We start from the raw sequence: 10843 nt of genomic DNA, 5'->3' as shown, positions 1-10843 counted from the left end.
CCTGATTTCCCTCTTAAGTATACTCCTACTTTCTTTATACTCTTCTAAGGATTCACTCAACCTTTACTATTTATACCTGATATATGCTTTCCTCTTTTTCTTAACCAAACCCTCAATTTCTTTTGCCATCCAGTATTCCCTATACCTACCAGCCTTCCCCTTCACCCTGACAGGAATATACTTTCTCTGGATTCTTGTTATCTCATTTCTGAATGCTTCCCATTTTCCAGCCGTCCCTTCACCTGCGAACATCTGCCTCCAATCAGCTTTCGAAAGTTCTTGCCTAATACCGTCAAAATTGGCCTTTCTCCAATTTAGGACTTCAACATTTAGATCTGGTCTATCCTTTTCCATCACGATTTTAAAATGAATAGAATCATGGTCGCTGGCCCCAAAGTGCTCCCCCACTGACACCTCAGTCACCCGCCCTTTGGTTAGCTCAGTTGTCTGGTTGGTCAGTTTGCAATGGGAGCGATGCCAACAGCCTGCGTCCAATTTACACACCAGCTGAGATTACCGTGAAGGACTCTAGGGCACGGTGACCCCCATATTAGACCACCACCGGTCGTCTCCTGCTCCACCTCTCTCCCTCTCTCTAACGAGAGCAGCCATATGGTCCGTAAGACAATGTGACCCTGCAGTCAAAGAGTTGTACAACTTGGAAACAGACTCTTCGGTCCAACATGTCCATGCCAACCAGGTTTCCCAATCTAGAACCATTTGCCAGCACGAGGCCCATATCCCTCTAAATCCTTCCTATTCATGTGCCCATCCAGACGCCTTTTAAATATTGTAATTGTACCAGCCTCCACCACTTCCTCTGGCAACTCATTGCATAACCCTCTGCGTGAAAAAGTTGCCCCTCAAGTCCCTTTTAAATCCTTCCCCTCGCTCCTTAAATCTATGGCCTCTGGTTTTAGACTCCTCTGCCCTGGGAAAAAAGATTTTGTCTAGTCACACTGTCGCTGCCCCTCATGATTTTGTAAACCTCTATAAGGTCACCCTTCAGCCTCCGACTCGCCAGGGGAAAAGGTCCAAGCCTACTCAGCCACTCCTTATAACCCAAACCTTCCAGTCCTGGAAGCACCTTTGTACATTTTTTTCTGTACCCTTTCTAGTTTAACAACATCCTTCCAACAGCAGGGTGACCAGAGTTGCACACAGTATTCTAAAATGGCCTCACCAATGTCCTGTAGAGCTGCAAGATGTCCTCCCAATGTCCTATACTCAACACACTGACCAATAAAGGCAAGAATACCAAGTGCCTTCTTGATTATCCTGCCTACCAGCAACTCCACTTTCACAGAACCTGCATGTTAGGTCCCTCTGTTCAACAACACACCCCAGGGCCCTACTATTAATGGGTGTAAGTCTTACCAAACTGCAAAAAAACTCTCCTTTATCTGAATTAAACTCCATCTGCCACTCCTTGGTCCATTGGCCCATCTGATCAAGATCCCAAGGTCTGAAATAACCTTCCTCACTGTCAACGTAATAACTATGCTTCCTATATTCTCAACAGTCACCGATAGCCTCGGAAAATTCTCCTTACTAACACCTGGGGCTCTTCTGCCAACACTGAGAGAACTGTCTCACAGATGAGATCGCTAACATTCTCATGAAATCCTATCTTTCAGACAATGTCCCAATCAATACCATTAGCATCCTAGAGGTGGCAGCGCAGTGCTTTTGAACTGGGTTGCCCTGGTAATCCTCAACATTGACCTAATACTCCATCAAATCTCATGGAATCGGATCAAATACGGGCCTCCTGCTGACTACCCAGGTGGTCCCACCCAGCGTTGGCCAATGTGTTCGGTGCCCTTCCATGTTGAACACCACTTAGATGAAGGATTGAGAGTGGCAAGGGTGCAGAAGGTATACCGAACGGGGGGACTGAAACCAAGAGTGGGTGGGCACTACAGACTGAGCTAGTCAGGCCCTAAAGGTCATAACGAAACGTCTGGAAATGAACCTTTCAGCTCAGCGAGCAAACCTACATCTAAAACCTAAAGGTCGGGCGGCACGGTGGCACAGTGGTTAGCACTGCTGCCTCGCAGCGCCAGAGACCCGGGTTCAATTCCCGACTCAGGCGACTGACTGTGTGGAGTTTGCACGTTCTCCCCGTGTCTGCGTGGGTTTACTCCGGGTGCTCCGGTTTCCTCCCACAGTCCAAAGATGTGCAGGTCAGGTGAATTGGCCATGCTAAATTGCCCGTAGTGTTAGGTAAGGGGTAAATGTAGGGGTATGGGTGGGTTTCGCTTCGGCGGGTCGGTGTGGACTTGTTGGGCCGAAGGGCCTGTTTCCACACTGTAATCTAATCTAATCTAATCTAATCATAACTGTTGGACTGGGTCTGTGGCAGGAGGTGAGGGGAAACTGACTTCATCTCATCGATCTGCCTGTCGAAGGTTTATCAGTCCATGACAGTATTGGTAGGAGAGACCACCACATATGTGGAGGTGAAGTTTGGTCTTCACACTGACGATATTCTCCATTGTGTTGGCCGGCACTGTTCATCTGTCATTCTCAACGGTGTTACTATCGCTGAAACCACCCCCCCCCCCCCCACACTATCAACATCCTGGGGGTTACCATTGACCAGAAACTCAACTGGACTCGCCACATGAACACAGTGGCTGCAAGGGCAGGGCAGAGACTGGGAATCCTACGGCAGCTCACACGCCTCCTGACTTCCCCCTCAAAGCCCACCGTTTACAAAGCACAAGTCAGGAGTCTGATGGGATACTCCCCACTTGCCCAAACAACACACAAGAAGCTTGACACCATCCAGGACAAAGCAGTCCCCTCTTGATTGGTATCATAGCTGCAAATACCCACTGCCTCCACCACCGACGCTCAGTAGCAGCAGTGTGTACCATCTACAAGACACAGTGCAGCAACTCATTGGTGGCACAGTGGTTAGCACTGCTGCCTCACAGCGCCAGAGACCCGGGTTCAATTCCCGCCTCAGGCGACTGACTGTGTGGAGTTTGCACGTTCTCCCCGTGTCTGCGTGGGTTTTCTCCGGGTGCTCCGGTTTCCTCCCACAGTCCAAAAATGTGCAGGGTCAGGTGGATTGGCCATGGTAAATTGCCCGTAGTGTTAGGTGTAGGGGAGTGGGTCTGGGTGGGTGGCGGGTCGGTGTGGACTTGTTGGGCCGAAGGACCGTAAGTAATCTAAAACTCACCCAAAGATCCTCAGGCAGCACCCTGCAAGCCCACAGCCACTTCTATCTAGAAGGACAAGGGGCAGCAGATACAGAGGAACACCACCCCTCCCCATGTGAGTTCCCCTCAGTGCCACTCACTACCCTGATGTGGAAATGTATCCCTGTTCATTCAATGTCAAAAACCTGGAATTCCCTCCCGTTGGACATTGTGGGTCAACCTACAGCAGGTGGAAGGATTCTGGGTAATCCAAGATGGAGGACGGGAAAAGTTTCTTTGAGGTATTTTAGGAGCTGGAGGTGATTTCCTCGAATTCCAGGAGGAGCAATTACTATTTTAGATGCATTGTTTTGGAACTTTGGGGAAAGAAAAGTCAAAACAACAGAGGCATTGGGATGGGTATATGAATAGGAAGGGTTTGGTGGGATATGGGCCAGGTGTTGGGACTAGATTGGGTTGGGATATCTGGTCGGCATGGACGGGTTGGACCGAAGGGTCTGTTTCCGTGCTGTACGTCTCTATGACGACAATGATTTAAGAAGGCAGCTCACCGCCCAACCTACACAACTAGGGAACTGGCACTAAATACTGGCGCACCCAGCAAAACCCATGTCCCGTAAGTGAATGGGAAAATGAACTATCATCGTGCTAAATGGGGCAGATTTCGAATAGATCTAGTTACTCAAAAATTGTGGGCATTCATGAGACACTGTGTATTCAGCACAATCTACAAATCTTGTGGCCTGGCAAATCCCCAACTCTATCACAAGCAAACGACCAACCCACAAAGTCAACCGATATCTGATAAGCTAACATCCTCTAAGTGAAAAAGAAAATTGCCTCATCATTGCTCTTTACCAAGCACTTTAAATTTGTCTGCCCCCTCCTCCCCCCCCCCCCAGCATCTCGGCAAAGGAACTGGATCTTTATCCTACCCACTCTCTCCAGGCCCCTCCCAAATCGGTACACCTCAATCAAATCTCCCCTCTGCGTCCCTCCACCAAGGGAAACAAGTCCCAATCCTCTGCAGTCTTTCCTCACCAAGCCAATGTAGCCAAGTGGACCTCATAGCCTGATTGAGGCTGTTAACCAGGTTCAGTCAGGGAGCCCTGGCTGACAGATAGAAACAGCAGCGTCACACGACATGGGTGCTGGGGAAAAATAAGCATTACCGCTGTCAGTGTGGGGGAAAAAAAAACAGGAAAGAAGAAAAGAAATAAACAGCGTCAGGGTTCTGCTCGCTCTGAGAGGTGGCTCTGAGGGAGCTGGATCAGTGTCAAGGACTCTCTGAGTGTAAATAAAGAGTGAGGGGATACCAGCCTCTGTCGAGTTATTTCAGTGACAACGAGAGCATGCTCCTGAAGATGTTCGCTCATAAGTCATCTTTGAGTTGGGGTAAGCATTTCTGGCTATTATTTGGGAATCTTGAGTTGTTCGATCTTGCCATCGAAAACTGGGCCCATCGTAGAGAAAGAATATGTTTCTTTTTCCCAGGCAAATGACATTGGGGCAGATAAAAATCAACGAGTGATCCTCCGGACAGCTTGTGGACCTGCAGCTTTTTTGGTTACTTGGAGCCTAGGTTTCCCAGATATTAAAACCTTTCAAGAGTTGGCCGATTTGGTGAAGGAATATCACAACCCCAAGCATCCTCTAATCCTGAGATGCGGTCGGTTTTACTCCACAATTCAAGAGTCAAGATGGCGTGCGGTTTGAGGGGGTAGTGATCCTATGTATCTGTTGCATCAGGATTTTTTGGCAAGGTTAAGATGACTGGCGGTGACGTGTGAGTTTGGTTTACCCCTTAATGAGATGTTAGAAGCCATTTGATATGTGGTATTAATGATGTAACCATGCAAAAGCACCTACCAGCTGAAGCCCGTCTTGCTTTATCACTGGAAAATGTAGCAAGTGAAGCAAACGAGTTGCAGAGTATTCCAATGGAAGTGGACATCCTTGCCAGTCCAACTGAGCTTGGGGGAAACACCACTTGAGTGAAGGCGATTGTGTAGCCTCACTCAGGACATGTCCTGGACAGAGGGACACTCGGTCAGCCCACAGCAAAACCACAAATGAAAACCAAGCCCTTGGCCAAATAGTTATAAACATTCCACAGGATCCAGGGTGGCAAGCCATAGCAGTTGCTGCTGGTAAACAAAAGGGTCCCGATGGACCTAACTTGAGTGAGAGAGCTCATAGGCTGGTATTCAGGAGAGTGCACACCCAGGAAAGTCCATCCACATCGGTCTTAGAACGGTTACGTTGCTTAGCCAATCAGAACCGATCAAAATCAACATCTGGTTAAATAGTCACCAATGGTAATGGAGGTCGAGATTAGAGCGGTGCTGGAAAAGCGCAGCAGGTCAGGCAGCATCCGAGGAGCAGGAAAATCGATGTCTTGGGCAACAGCCCTTCATATTCCTGATGAAGGGCATTTGCCCGAAACGTCGGTTCTCCTGCTTCTCGGACGCTGCCTGACCTGCTGTGCTTTTCCAGCACCTCTGATCCTCCCTTTTGCCATAATGGAGGTTAATACCAGTGCAGCCATTTCAGTGATCGCAGAACCAATCCTGAACAAAATTTGTTCTGGACTCCAACCTTTAAGACCTTGGCTAGACTGAGAACCTGGACTGCGGAACCTTTACAGATTGAGGGGACAACTTTGGCTCTGGTCTCTCAGGAGAATTAGTTGGTTCGCAAATTTGGACATGAGCCATGTGTACTTGCAGTTGCAGTTAGATGAGGAGTCCCAGAAATATGTTAAAATTAATACTCATTAGGATTTGTACCAGTATACGAGACAGCCATTTGTCATAGAACAATACAGCACAGAACAGGCCCTTCGGCCCTCGATGTTGCGCCGACCTGTAAACTATTCTCAGCTCGTCCCCCTACACTATCCCATCATCATCCAATACTATTCCATTGACATCCTGTACAATTTTTCAGTGGACAATAGGTTGCTATTTATCTAAATTATGTGCTCATAAGGAGCACTTAGAGAACTTCGACATATGCCTTAGGTGACGATCAAAAGTGGGTGTACACCTTACAAAGGAAACATGTTCCAGGTGCCCCATGTGACCTCTTTGGTCTACAGAGTCAACAAGGCGAGGTTACACCCGTTGGAAGCTAAAGTGAGAGCGATTAAAGGTGACCCAGCTTTCCTTGGATTGCTGGGTTATTCCAGAAAGTTCAATCCATAACCTGGAACCCATACGCTTGCTAGTGAGAAAGGGTTACCCTTGGAAATGGTCTCGTAGGAGATGGCCCTGCATGAGTTAGGGTCAGGTTCGGTAACGTACGAAATTCGAGTAGGTGAGATGGTCTTGAGTAAGCACGTGAACCACACGAAAGCGGCAAACTCAGCAGGAGCGAAACCTACCCGGAACAGCAGGAAAGGCTGTCAGACCCTGTTGGGTTCACCCCCTCCAACTAGAAAGCTCGGAGCCTGAGATGGACACGCAGCCTTGATGCCTTTACCACTTGGAGACGAGGATGAGTTTCTTCCGAGGCGCTCTGGGCGCAGGAGGAGGGATGGAGTCCGGTACACGTCGCCTGTATCTGAGGGAACCACACCTGGTGCAAAAATAGGGCCCAGGACAGGCTACAAGATAAAGGACTAGGCCCTTGGGTGGAGGCAATGGCCTAGTGATATTATCGCTAGAGACTTAACCCAGAGAACTAAGTAATATTCTGGGGATCAGAGTTTGAATCCTGCCACGGCAGATGGTTCAATAGATATCTGGAATCAAAATTCTGGGATGACCAGGAGTCCATTGTTGGAAAAAGCCATCTGCTTCACTAATGTCCTTTAGGGAAGGAAACTGCTGTGACGCCAGACCCACAGCAATGGGGTTGACTCTTAACTGTCCTCTGGGATGGGAGTAGTGCTGTTTACACAAGAGGGCACTGTGCCCAAGTCTGGTGTCAGCTGAATCCCATCGCAGACTGGAACACAACATTGATGGAATACAGGAGCCAGTCAATAAACAACAGTAAGATGGCATCTCAAAGCAGAAAGGTTCGTTAATCCACTGTCTGTATTTAAATCCTCTGCTTAATCCGTTTTCTGACCTAGACGAGCTTCTCCTGTTTATTTCTTTTTTTTTTTCTCTTTTTTTTCCTTTAACCCCCACACTACCACCTAACTGCGGTAGTGCTTATTTTATCCCCAGCACCCATGGTGTGTGTGTGTGCAGGTGTGAGACACAGTGGAAGACACAAGGTGCACCAATCTTTATTCAATTTCCACCACCAGGAAGATAGGAAAACACCCGGGTGGCCAGTGACAAACACTGCCCTTCACATCAAAGGGACAGTGCTGTGTGATCAAAAACAGTGAAGGGGGGAGGGTAGGGACTAAATCAAAATAGAGTTGGAGGGAGAAATGATGCACTCCACTCCCTGCGGCGCCCACCTCTCCCTGAACAACAGTAGTGCTGTTTATACAGCGACAACCTCATCCTGTGTGAATGAGTTTTTAAAACGACCCCTGGACTTAGAAGGGGAGGAATGTAGTGATTGGAATGAGCTCCACGAGGTGGACTTGACAGAGTAAGAGTTCCCTTATTGGGGCTGATAACCTGGTAGAATCAGGGAGCCTTGGCTAACAGATATAAACAGGAGTACCTTGCTGGGGGTGTGTATTTTATGGACTGTCTTATCTGTATTTTTTACAGTTTTGTGATGATTGAAAGTAGGATTTGAGGTTTGTCCTCATTTCCCTGAAAATTGGTTGAACAGTAGGATCTGGGACCTGGCTTTGCAGCTCCTCCTTTTATAGAATCACTGTTTCTCTGTATACGGCTGCTAATGTTAACTGTTTTGTAAACTGTTTAATAAAATCAAAAAAAACCCAGGAGTGTCCGAGGTTCTGTTCATGCTGAGAAAACCGCACCAGTGTCAAGTCCTATGCATGTGAACATAAAGGCTAAAAGGTCACCAACTCTGTGGAGGTTTTTCAAACGGTACTGAGTATCAGCAAATTGAAATATTCCCCCTGTCTGTGGTTGATCATGTTTTGTCTAGAAAAAAGATTTAAAGGCAGCAATGGGGCAAGAACTAAACAAAATTGGTCAATAAAAGGCAGATTCCATAAAACCCAAATAAGTTGGCCATGCAGCCCACTTGGCGCTTTGCCAGTAAGTCTCAACTAGCAAATTGCCAAAATGTGCAGGTTAGGGGGTGGCACAGTGGCTCAGTGGTTAGCACTGCAGCCTCACAGAAGCAGGGACCCAGGTTCAATTCCAGCCTCGGGTGATTGTCTGTGGAGTTTGCACATTCTCCCTGGGTCTGTTGGGGTTTTCACTGGGTGTTCCACTTCCCTCCACAATCCAAAGATGTGTGGATTGGCCGTGCTAAATTGTCCCATAGTGCCCAGGGATGTGCAGGTTAGGGTGGATTGGCCGTGCTAAATTGTCCCATAGTGCCCTGGGTTGTACAGGTTAGGGTGGATTGGCCATGCTAAATTGTCCCATAGTGCCCAGGGATGTGCAGGTTAGGGTGGATTGGCTGTGCTAAATTGCCCATAGTGCCCAGGGATGTGCAGGTTAGGGTGGATTGTCCGTGCTAAATTGTCCCATAGCGCCCAGGGATGTGCAGGTTATGGTGGATTGGCCTTGGGAAATGTAGAGATACAGGGATGTGGTGGGTGTGGGTGGAATGCGATTCAGAGGGTTGGTGTGGACTCAATGGGCCGTATGGCCTGCTTCTATCCTGTGCGGGTTCTATGAAGTTTATGACAGAAACAAATGGTTCAACAAAGCGTTTTTAAAGTCATAGAGTTGGACAGCATGTACCTTTTTGTCTCTTTTGTCCAACTTGTTCATGCTGACCAGATATCCTAACCTAACCTAGTCCCACCCTTCCTATTCATATACCCATCCAGACACCCCTTAAATGCTAAAGTTGTACCAGCCTCCACCACTTCCTCTGGCAGCTCATTCCATACACGCACCACCCTGTGTGAAAAAGTTGCCTCTTATGTCCCTTTTATATCTTTCCCCTCTCACCCTGAACCTATGCCCCTCTAGTTCTGGCTGTGGCTGGGAGGGTCAATTACACCCTGGGGCAGTTGGAGGGTCAGCTCTGCGCCCCCTGTGGCTGGGAGGGTCAATTACACCCTGGGGCAGTTGGAGGGTCAGCTCTGCGCCCCCTGTGGCTGGGAGGGTCAATTACACCCTGGGGCAGTTGGAGGGTCAGCTCTGCGCCCCCTGTGGCTGGGAGGGTCAATTACACCCTGGGACAGTTGGAGGGTCAGCTCTCCGCCCCCTGTGGCTGGGAGGGTCAATTACACCCTGGGGCAGTTGGAGGGTCAGCTCTGCGCCCCCTGTGGCTGGGAGGGTCAATTACACCCTGGGGCAGTTGGAGGGTCAGCTCTGCGCCCCCTGTGGCTGGGAGGGTCAATTACACCCTGGGGCAGTTGGAGGGTCAGCTCTGCGCCCCCTGTGGCTGGGAGGGTCAATTACACCCTGGGGCAGTTGGAGGGTCAGCTCTGCGCCCCCTGTGGCTGGGAGGGTCAATTACACCCTGGGGCAGTTGGAGGGTCAGCTCTGCGCCCCCTGTGGCTGGGAGGGTCAATTACACCCTGGGGCAGTTGGAGGGTCAGCTCTGCGCCCCCTGTGGCTGGGAGGGTCAATTACACCCTGGGGCAGTTGGAGGGTCAGCTCTGCGCCCCCTGTGGCTGGGAGGGTCAATTACACCCTGGGGCAGTTGGAGGGTCAGCTCTGCGCCCCCTGTGGCTGGGAGGGTCAATTACACCCTGGGGCAGTTGGAGGGTCAGCTCTGCGCCCCCTGTGGCTGGGAGGGTCAATTACACCCTGGGGCAGTTGGAGGGTCAGCTCTGCGCCCCCTGTGGCTGGGAGGGTCAATTACACCCTGGGGCAGTTGGAGGGTCAGCTCTGCGCCCCCTGTGGCTGGGAGGGTCAATTACACCCTGGGACAGTTGGAGGGTCAGCTCTCCGCCCCCTGTGGCTGGGAGGGTCAATTACACCCTGGGGCAGTTGGAGGGTCAGCTCTGCGCCCCCTGTGGCTGGGAGGGTCAATTACACCCTGGGGCAGTTGGAGGGTCAGCTCTGCGCCCCCTGTGGCTGGGAGGGTCAATTACACCCTGGGGCAGTTGGAGGGTCAGCTCTGCGCCCCCTGTGGCTGGGAGGGTCAATTACACCCTGGGGCAGTTGGAGGGTCAGCTCTGCGCCCCCTGTGGCTGGGAGGGTCAATTACACCCTGGGGCAGTTGGAGGGTCAGCTCTGCGCCCCCTGTGGCTGGGAGGGTCAATTACACCCTGGGGCAGTTGGAGGGTCAGCTCTGCGCCCCCTGTGGCTGGGAGGGTCAATTACACCCTGGGGCAGTTGGAGGGTCAGCTCTGCGCCCCCTGTGGCTGGGAGGGTCAATTACACCCTGGGGCAGTTGGAGGGTCAGCTCTGCGCCCCCTGTGGCTGGGAGGGTCAATTACACCCTGGGGCAGTTGGAGGGTCAGCTCTGCGCCCCCTGTGGCTGGGAGGGTCAATTACACCCTGGGGCAGTTGGAGGGTCAGCTCTGCGCCCCCTGTGGCTGGGAGGGTCAATTACACCCTGGGGCAGTTGGAGGGTCAGCTCTGCGCCCCCTGTGGCTGGGAGGGTCAATTACACCCTGGGACAGTTGGAGGGTCAGCTCTCCGCCCCCTGTGGCT

The sequence above is a fragment of the Chiloscyllium plagiosum genome, chromosome 45 (assembly GCF_004010195.1).
Source record: "Chiloscyllium plagiosum isolate BGI_BamShark_2017 chromosome 45, ASM401019v2, whole genome shotgun sequence".
Lineage (NCBI taxonomy): Eukaryota > Metazoa > Chordata > Chondrichthyes > Orectolobiformes > Hemiscylliidae > Chiloscyllium > Chiloscyllium plagiosum.
This window is presented reverse-complemented; position numbering follows the sequence as displayed.